This window comes from Salvelinus alpinus, chromosome 4, assembly GCF_045679555.1.
Source record: "Salvelinus alpinus chromosome 4, SLU_Salpinus.1, whole genome shotgun sequence".
In the NCBI taxonomy this organism is placed as follows: Eukaryota; Metazoa; Chordata; class Actinopteri; order Salmoniformes; family Salmonidae; genus Salvelinus; species Salvelinus alpinus.
The window spans coordinates 38,420,692-38,430,150 of NC_092089.1; the positions used below are offsets into that span (position 1 = coordinate 38,420,692).

Consider the following 9,459-nt stretch of genomic DNA (forward strand, 5'->3'; position numbering starts at 1 on the left):
TAGAACCAAAAAGGGTTCTATGCTTGCATCATATATGGCACCCCTAAAGGTTCTATATAGAAGCGAAATTAGTTCCATATAGAACCCTATATGGAACCAATTGTGGTTCAGTGAAGAAGAACCCCTAGGGTTCTGATAATAGAACCCTATAAAATAGTTCTAAATATAATCTTTAGGGGTGCCATATATGAAGCAAGAAATATAACACTTTTTGGTTCTATTCTGAACCTTTTTTCTAGTAGTGTACTGTTAGACAATTGTCAATAACATGCGTTGAGGATTATAGCATTGTAGAACTTTCATTTAAAAATGTATATTCGAAGTTGTGAAATAAATGTATTCTCAGCTCATGTAATTCAAACGTTATCCAGCCAATATCAAAGTAGGCTTGTTGTTCAATTACTTGTGAAGTTATACAATTAGAATGCCATGATTTTTGTCATCAATTAACTTCAAATTTCAAGAATCTGTGTTCTGTTTCATAGGCCTAAGTCTAGGAATATGATTACAGATGACAATTATATTGTCTTGAGTCGTTAAGTCGTTAAGCAGAGTCGTTAAGATATAGATAAGACCTAAAACCACTTTAACATTGGATTTGTCATACAATCTAAACTCCAGGACCATAAAGGGTACGACATCACGTTGGAAACGGACAGGACTAGCCTATTCTACACACAGTCCAAAAGTACGGGCAACAGTTATTAAAGATACATTACACTTGGATGTCATGTTTATCTCTAAAAACAAAATACTGTTACATTCATGTATATGTATTAATTATATAGATATTAATCATTAGCATATTATTTGTGTCATTAGGTCTATACAGTAGATGCAATATCTTTGTGTTCCTTTTCACTAAACCCATGCCAGGTGTAGTTGTGGATTGTGCAGCGTGGATTTCAGCACCATGGACAGCGTCGCGGTGACCTACGAACACTCGAATTAGACCTAACTTTACATACAGCCCAACCAGTGTTTGGTTGAGGATTAAATTATTGTTTTTTTGTCTTTATTTTTTCACTTTGAAAATTCAGAGTTGCGTATAGCCTCTGTCGTCATTTAATGAACAGCTCCCGAGAGCATTCGACAAGTATTTCCGAACAGGAGAGCTGCTTGCGTCTGCGTTTCAAGCCGCCCGAGAAATATACGAGGGGCTGTGAAGCACCTTTATTGCAGTCCGTGTTTGAAACTGCTGCACGAGAACCCGGGTGGATTTTCGATTGTGTAGCCTCTAATGGCGTCAATAATATTTTCACGTCATGCAAATTGACTCAATCAGCTTGACTGAAAGTAAGACAAAGGCCTACTTAATAACTCCTTTCTTTCTCCGTTTGACAAACCGACCGCATAATCTGTTTTTCAAAGACTGGTGTGATCGGATTCATTCTCTTATGTAAAGCCATATGATGTCTCGTTTAATTCCTTGTGTAACTTGCACATATAGCTAGGCATTTAAATGTTGGCTTAAACCCCGAGTGCCGTTCCATGTCCATATATGGGTAAGAAAGTGTCTTTTCACTCTGCCTCAATAATAAATAATACAAATGTGCCGAGATGACCCAGTGAAAAGACAACGGTCGACAGGGATTCATGGTGATTCAAATATAATTAACCTATAGTGCGCCTATAGGTGTCATACAATTTACATTAAATGGGGTGACGGATATGGATAAATGCTTCTGAGGTATTTTTGAGGATAAATGCAGTGACTTTTAACTGTTGACTTGTTTATAAAGAAATAATATACGCCTCGTTTCTCTTTAAACTAACCCGTTCCAATATATATATTTGTCCATCTGGTTTGAGAATGCCATTCAGCTGACCGAGGATGAGGAAATTACGCATGGGATCCACGAAGATAAATACAATTACACTGAAATGTTTTGTATTTTTTTCTTCGGCCATTACTAAATGAAAACATTGTCAATGTCATACTTTAACTTTAGTAGGCTAAGTCAAAGGCTTTAAAACGTTATACACATAAAGCCAGTCGCGCGCAATGAGCGAATCAGTTGGCACGGATGCCATTTGTAAACTCAAACTATTTCTGCAGAGATTTTTATACATATCCCAGTTTAACGATCAGCCTTTTCTGGTTACTTTGTAAGAGCTTTCCAAATAGCACTTTGGGCATCATCGGTGCTGTTTTATTGCACTGTGCAATTAACCATCTACCATCTGATCATGAACTTGATTTAAGGCTGTGGTGCGCGCGGGTTATGTGCTCATCAGCTGTGGAATTTACATGCGCAGCCAGTCGGTTCCTTTCCACCCAGCCTGATTACACATTATCTATGGATCATTCATAAAGCGGATAACTTCAACGCCACTGTCAGCCACGATTTGTACGGCATACATTTAATGACCCCATAATGCATTTTCAACCCCACGACATTGTATGCATCAGCAACGAGAGGAGGGACTCGAGAGGGGACACGCATTTTAAATAGGAGTCGAATGAAGACATACAAGTATCTACAGGGTTTTGTCCTATTAACTAACAAGTCGTAACCTTTTAAGACATTTTCATTGTTTCCACTGGCAGAGGTGCGCAGAGCGCACATTGACACGACGCGCCGCATTCCCAAAATATAAATGCAGCATTCAACTTCAAGTAGGCTAGTGTAAATGAACCTGTGTAGATCGGGAGGCTTAGTGCGATGTATAATCGTCACGTTTTGTGTAATTTCTTCGATGAAAGAGACGAGGTGGATAGCCTAATTCTCTCACTTCTGTCTCACCTGTAAAATCCAACAGACTAGGCATTCAAACCTTACACGCCCAAGCAGAGGGGAGTACAAGCTGCTAAATTACACAAATAACGGAAAGACAATCATAAAAATATAAAAAAGGATGCGACGCTTACCTTCGAATAGAATGAGCTGAGAAAGTAGTTGATTTGTTCCGATAGAGAGACGAGCCAGATCGGTTCCTTCAGACTCGCGTCTTGCTGCGCTCCGCTCCGGCCGTGGGGAAGACACGCCTCCTGTTGGTCGAAAAAACACACTGCTTAAAGCAACAGGGGACCTGCACAACGACCGATGGATGGACCCGACCCAGCGCCCGGTGGATCTCCAAGTCGAGGTGAGGTGGGGAGACCTGTAGCATGGGGAACAGGGGCCGGGGCAGGGTGGACTTTACGCATGTCTTATTGTCGCTTTAGTGGCGAATTAATCAATGAATGGATTATTTCATCCATACCACTGTATTCAACTTCTATGCAAAACGGTGTGTGAGGATTTATTTGAGCTTTAATTGATCAAATGGAAAAACAATACGAGGATGGTGCGTGACAAAATGTTAAGCCTCTGGGAGTGCCATATAGGAAAAGTGTAATGGGAGTGACACAGAAAGCTATGTGGATGAAACGATAATTATCTTGTGCAATATTTTAAAAACTGTAATAATACGTGTTTAATATCAGGACATTTAGGTCAGTAAAAGTTCAAGAAGTTGGGATGGAATCTAGCTCATTGCCTGCATGCATCAACTATATGACGCTGTTTATGCTTGCTGTGTAAACAGTGCCTCAGTCTCATATTCCGGTAGATCGGAGAGAGAGTAAATGAGGGATGCAACAACCCCCGGGCTATCAGACGGAAATCACTGCTATTTCTCCCTCTGTCAGTGAAGTACAAAGCGTACAATTTACCGCGGCGACGGAGCGCATCCCTGCCCCAACGCTGACACAGCGCAGGGGCGCACAGGGCGAGAGCTGCGTCGAGATGGGAAAAACGTGATCTGAGGCCACTGAGTGCTGCCGAAATGAAAGGAATCTTTGATTCCCCACTCCCCAGCGCGCAGCATAAAAGTTGGATTGTGGGGGACTAAAATAAATAGTCAATGACAGCCCTGTGATCTGGTAACAAACCCCACCACTCTCACCCATGAGGAGCTGCAGAGGCCCTAACCCTCCGGGTGTGAGTGTGTGTGTGTGTGTGTGTGTGTGTGTGTGTGTGTGTGTGTGTGTGTGTGTGTGTGTGTGTGTGTGTGTGTGTGTGTGTGTGTGTGTGTGTGTGTGTGTGTGTGTGTGTGTGTGTGTGTGTGTGTGTGCGTGTGTGTGCAGTGGTGTAAAGTACTTAATTTAAGTACTAATTAAGTCGTTTTTTGTGGTGTCTGTACTTTATTTATATTTTTGACTACTTTTCCTTTTACTTCACTACATTCCTAAAGAAACTTTTTTTTAAATCCCTTACTCCCAAAAGTATTCATTTAATTATTATTATAAAATATTTTTTAACCTTTATTTAACTAGGCACGCCAGTTACGAACACATTCTTATTTACAATAATGGCATACAATAATGGTCATTTTCTATTAAGGTATCTTGACTTTTACTCAAGTATGACAATTGGGTACTTTTGCCACCACTGTGTGTGTGTCATGTGTGTACCATGTGGTGTGGTTTGTGTGTGTGTGTGTGTGTGTGTGTGTGTGTGTGTGTGTGTGTGTGTGTGTGTGTGTGTGTGTGTGTGTGTGTGTGTGTGTGTGTGTGTGTGTGTGTGTGTGTGTGTGTGTGTGTGTGTGTGTGTGTGTGTGTGCATCAGACCAGTGGCTCTTTGCCTCACTCCTCTCTCCTTAATTACGGCCTGTTACGGCCATATCGAGAGGAAATTCATTATTCACCTAATCTGCCTAAGGAAATAATATACAACATAACACACAAACAGCAAAATACACACAACACTACACACAACTACCTAATGACACAAACCGATTAACACACATGAAGTGCAACTCCCATGTGATCAAAAACACATACAGATGGCGCCGATAGAGATGGCAGCTTCGCTTCTAGTCCTCAGGAAACTGTGCAGTATTTGTTTTTTTACGTAATATTTCTTACATTGTTAGCCCATAAAACGTTAAGTGTTATTACATACAGCCGGGAAGAACTATTGGATATCAGAGAGACGTCAACCTACCAGCACAACCAGCACTACGACCAGGAATACGACTTTCCCAAAGCGGATCCTTTGTCTGCACCTCCCAGGGCATTTGAACTGATTCCAGAGGCCGACCCAAAACAACGCCGCCGGAGGAGAGGATGCCAAGGCGGGCTTCTAGTGAGGCTTCGGATGCGCGCACACCACCCACCATTTCCGAGTATATTACTCGCTAATGTCCAATCCCAAAGCCAAAGAAATCAGGGCAAGAGTTGCTTTCCAAAGAGATATCCGGGTGTCACGCCCTGACTTTAGTTATATTTGTTTTCTTTATTTTTTGGTTAGGTCAGGGTGTGACAAGTGTGGTTTGTTTAGTTTTTGTATTTGTCTAGGGGTTTTTGTCCTGTCTAGGGGTTTTGTCTATCTATGGGGATTTGGTGTGGTCTAGGGGATTGTAGGTTTATGGTGGCCTGAATTGGTTCCCAATCAGAGACAGCTGTTTCTCGTTGTCTCTGATTGGGGAGCCTATTTAGGTTGCCATTTTCCATGTTGGTTTTGTGGGTAGTTGTTTTCTGTTTTGTGTGAGTACCTGACAGAACTGTTGCGTTTTGTTCCACTTTTGTTTTTTGTTTCAGTGTTCAGGTTATAATAAACATCATGAACACGTACCACGCTGCGCTTTGGTCTAATCCTTCTTCCTCAGATGAACATCGTTACACCGGGATTGTAACATACTCTGTTTCACGGAAACATGGCTAGCTTGGGACATGCTGTTGGAGTCAGTACAGCCAACATCATTTTCAGTGCATCGCGCCGAGAGGAATAAACATCTCTCCGGTAAGAAGAAGGGCGGGGATGAATGTTTCATGATTAACGACTCATGGTGTAATCACAACAACATACAGGAACTTAAGTCCTTTTGTTCACCTGACCTAGAATTCCTCACAATCAAATGCCGACCGTATTATCTGACAAGAGAACTTTCCTTGGTTATCGTCACAGCTGTGTATATCCACCCGCAAACGGATACCAAGACTGCCATCAAGGAACTTCACAGGACTTTATGCAAACGAGCGAGCAAAACACGCTCGACCATTGCTACTCTAACTTCCGCGATGCATACAAGGCCCTCCCCTGTCCTCCTTCTGGTAAATCTGACCATGACTCCATCTTGTTGCTCCCCTCCTGTAGGCAGAAACTAAAACAAGAAACAAGAAGCGTCCATGCTTAGGTCTATCCAACGCTGGTCTGACCAATCGGATTCCACGCTTCAAGATTGCTTCGAAAACGTGGACTGGGATATGTTCCGGGTAGCCTCAGAGAACAGCATTGACGTATACGCTGACTCAGTGAGCAAGTTTTTAAGGAAGTGTATAGGAGATGTTGTACCCACTGTGACTATTAAAACCTTCCCTAACCAGAAACCGTGGATTGATGGCAGCATTCGCGCAAAACTGAAAGCATGTACCACCGCATTTAATCATGGCAAGGCAACTGGGAATATGGCCGAATACAAACAGTGTAGTTATTCCCTATGTAAGGCAATCAAACAAGCAAAGTGTCAGTATAGAGACAAAGTGGAGTTGCAATTCAACGGCTCAAACACAAGACGTATGTGGCAGGGACTACAGACAATCACGGATTACAAAAAGAAAACCAGCCCCGCTGCGGACATCGACATCTTGCTTCCAGACAAACTAAACAACTTCTTTGCGCGCTTTGAGGACAATACAGTGCCACCGACACGGCCCGCTACCAAAGTGAGAAAAATATTTAAACGTGTTAACCCTCGCAATGCTGCCCGCCTAGACGGCATCCTTAGCCGCGTTCTCAGAGCATGCGCAGACCAGCTGGCTGGTGTGTTTACGGACATATTCAATCAATCCCTATCCAAGTCTGCTGTATAGCAGATGGCCACCATTGTTCCTGTTCCCAAGAAAGCCAAGGTAACTGAACTAAATGACTATCGCCCCGTAGCACTCACTTCTGTCATCATGAAGTGCTGTGAGTGTCATGCCCTGGCCATAGAGAGGCTTTTATTTTCTATTTTGGTTAGGCCAGGGTGTGACTAGGGTGGGTATTCTAGTTTCTTTATTTCTATGTTTTCTATTTCTTTGTTTTTGGCCGAGTGTGGTTCCCAATCAGAGGCAGCTGTCTATCGTTGTCTCTGATTGGGAATCATACTTAGGCAGCCTTTTTCCCCACCTGTGTTTTGTGGGTAGTTATTTTCTGTTTAGTGTCTGCACCTGACAGAACTGTTTCGTTTTTTCACTTAGTTATTTTGTTCGAGTGTTTTTGAGTAATAAAGAATCATGAACACTTACCACGCTGCGTTTTGGTCCACGCCTTCCGAGGAGAGACGTTACATTGAGAGACTAGTCAAGGATCATATCACATCCACCCCACCTGTCACCCTAGACCCACTTCAATTTGCTTACCGCCCCAATAGGACCACAGACGATGCAATCGCCATCACACTGCCCTATCCCATCTGGACAAGAGGAATACCTATGTAAGAATGCTGTTCATTGACTACCGCTCAGCATTCAACACCATAGTACCCTCCAAACTCATCATTAAGCTTTAGTCCCTGGGTCTTGACCGCGCCCTGTGCAACTGGGTCCTGAACTTCCTGACGGGCCGCCCCCAGGTGGTGAAGGTAGGAAACAACATCTCTACTCCGCTGATCCTCAACACTAGGGCCCCACAAGGGTGCGTTCTCAGCCCCCTCCTGTACTTCCTGTTCACCCACGACTGCGTGGCCATGCACACCTCCAACTCAATCATCAAGTTTGCAGATGACACAACAGTAGTAGGCTTGATTACCAACAATGACGAGACATTCTACAGGGAGGAGGTGAGGGCCCTCGGGGTGTGGTGTTAGGAAAATAACCTCTCACTCAATGTCAGCAAAACAAAAGAGATGATCGTGGACTTCAGGAAACTGCAAAGGGAACACCCCCCTATCCACATCGATGGGACAGCAGTGGAGAAGGTGGAAAGTTTTAAGTTCCTCGGTGTACACATCACCGACAAACTGAAATGGTCCACGCACACAGACAGTGTGGTGAAGAAGGCGCAAGAGCGCCTCTTTAACCTCAGGAGTCTGAAAAAATGTGGCTTGTCACCGAAAACCCTCACTAAACTTTACAGGTGCACAATCGAGAGCATCCTATCGGGCTGTATCGACGCCTGGTACGGCAACTGCACCGCCCACAACCGCAGGGCTCTACAGAGGGTGGTGCGGTCTGAACAATGCATCACCGGGGGCAAACTACATGCCCTCCAGGACACCTACAACACCCGATGTCACAGGAAGGCAAAAAAGATCATCAAGGACAATAACCACCCGAGCCACTGCCTGTTCATCCCGCTATCATCCAGAAGGCGAGGTCAGTACAGGTGCATCAAAGCTGGGACAAAGAGATTGAAAAACAACTTCTATCTCAAGGCCATCAGATTGTTAAACAGCCATTACTAGCACAGAGAGGCCTACCTACAGACTTGATATCATTGGTCACTTTAATAAATGGAACACTAGTCACTTTGATAATGTCACTTTAATAATGCCACTTTAAGAATGTTTACCTATCTCAAATTAATTATCTCAAATGTATATACTGTATACTGTATCCTACACTTTCTATTCTATACTATCTATTGCATCTTAGCCGCTCTGTCACTGCTCATCCATATATTTTATATTTATACACTACCGTTCAAAAGTTTTAGAACACCTACTCATTCAAGGGTTTTTCTTTATTTTTATTATTTTCTACATTGTAGAATAATAGTGAAGACATCAAAACTATGAAATAACACATATGGAATCATATAGTAACCAAAAAAGTGTTAAACAAATCAAAATATTGTAATGCCCGGGGTGTAGTGGAGGGAGAAGTCAGACGCAGGAGACAGAGAGTTCAGAGTAGCGTATACTTTAATCACCACATAGGTGAAAAACGACGCCACTTAAACAAATGCCCCAAAACACAGGGGAACTAAACAGTTCCGAAAATAACCAACATACACGATCAACCGTGACTTACAGCGTGTACATCAGTACACATCAAACAATCTCGCACACCCAGCAGGCGGGCCGGCTGGGTAATAAAGCCCAACTAATAAACCTAATTACAAACAGGTGTAACTAATAAACAGACAAGGAGGGGGAGGAAAAAATCAGTGGCAGCTAGTAGGCCGGTGACGACGACCGCCGAGCGCCACCTGAACAGGAAGGGGAGCCACCTTCGGTAGGAGTCGTGACAAATATATTTTATATTTGAGATTCTTCAAATAGCCACCTTTGCCATGATGGCAGCTTTGCACAATCTTGGCATTCTCTCAACCAACTTCATGATGTAGTCACCTGGAATTAATTTCAATTAATAGTTGTGCCTTGTTAAAAGTAAATTTGTGGAATGTCTTTCCTTCTTAATGCATTTGATCCAATCAGTTGTGTTGTGACAAGGTAGAGGGGTATACAGAAGATAGTCCTATTTGGTAAAGATGAAGTCCATATTATGGACAGCTCAAATAAGTAAAGATAAACAACAGTCCATCATTA

At 42.9% G+C, this 9,459-nt stretch overlaps 1 pseudogene; it reads right to left on the reverse strand.

Annotated features, from left to right (window-relative positions):
• LOC139573487 (glutamate receptor ionotropic, kainate 2-like) overlaps positions 1-3,008 on the reverse strand; it is a 218,739-nt pseudogene extending 215,731 nt beyond the window's left edge.
• Between the last annotated feature and the right edge of the window lie 6,451 nt (positions 3,009-9,459).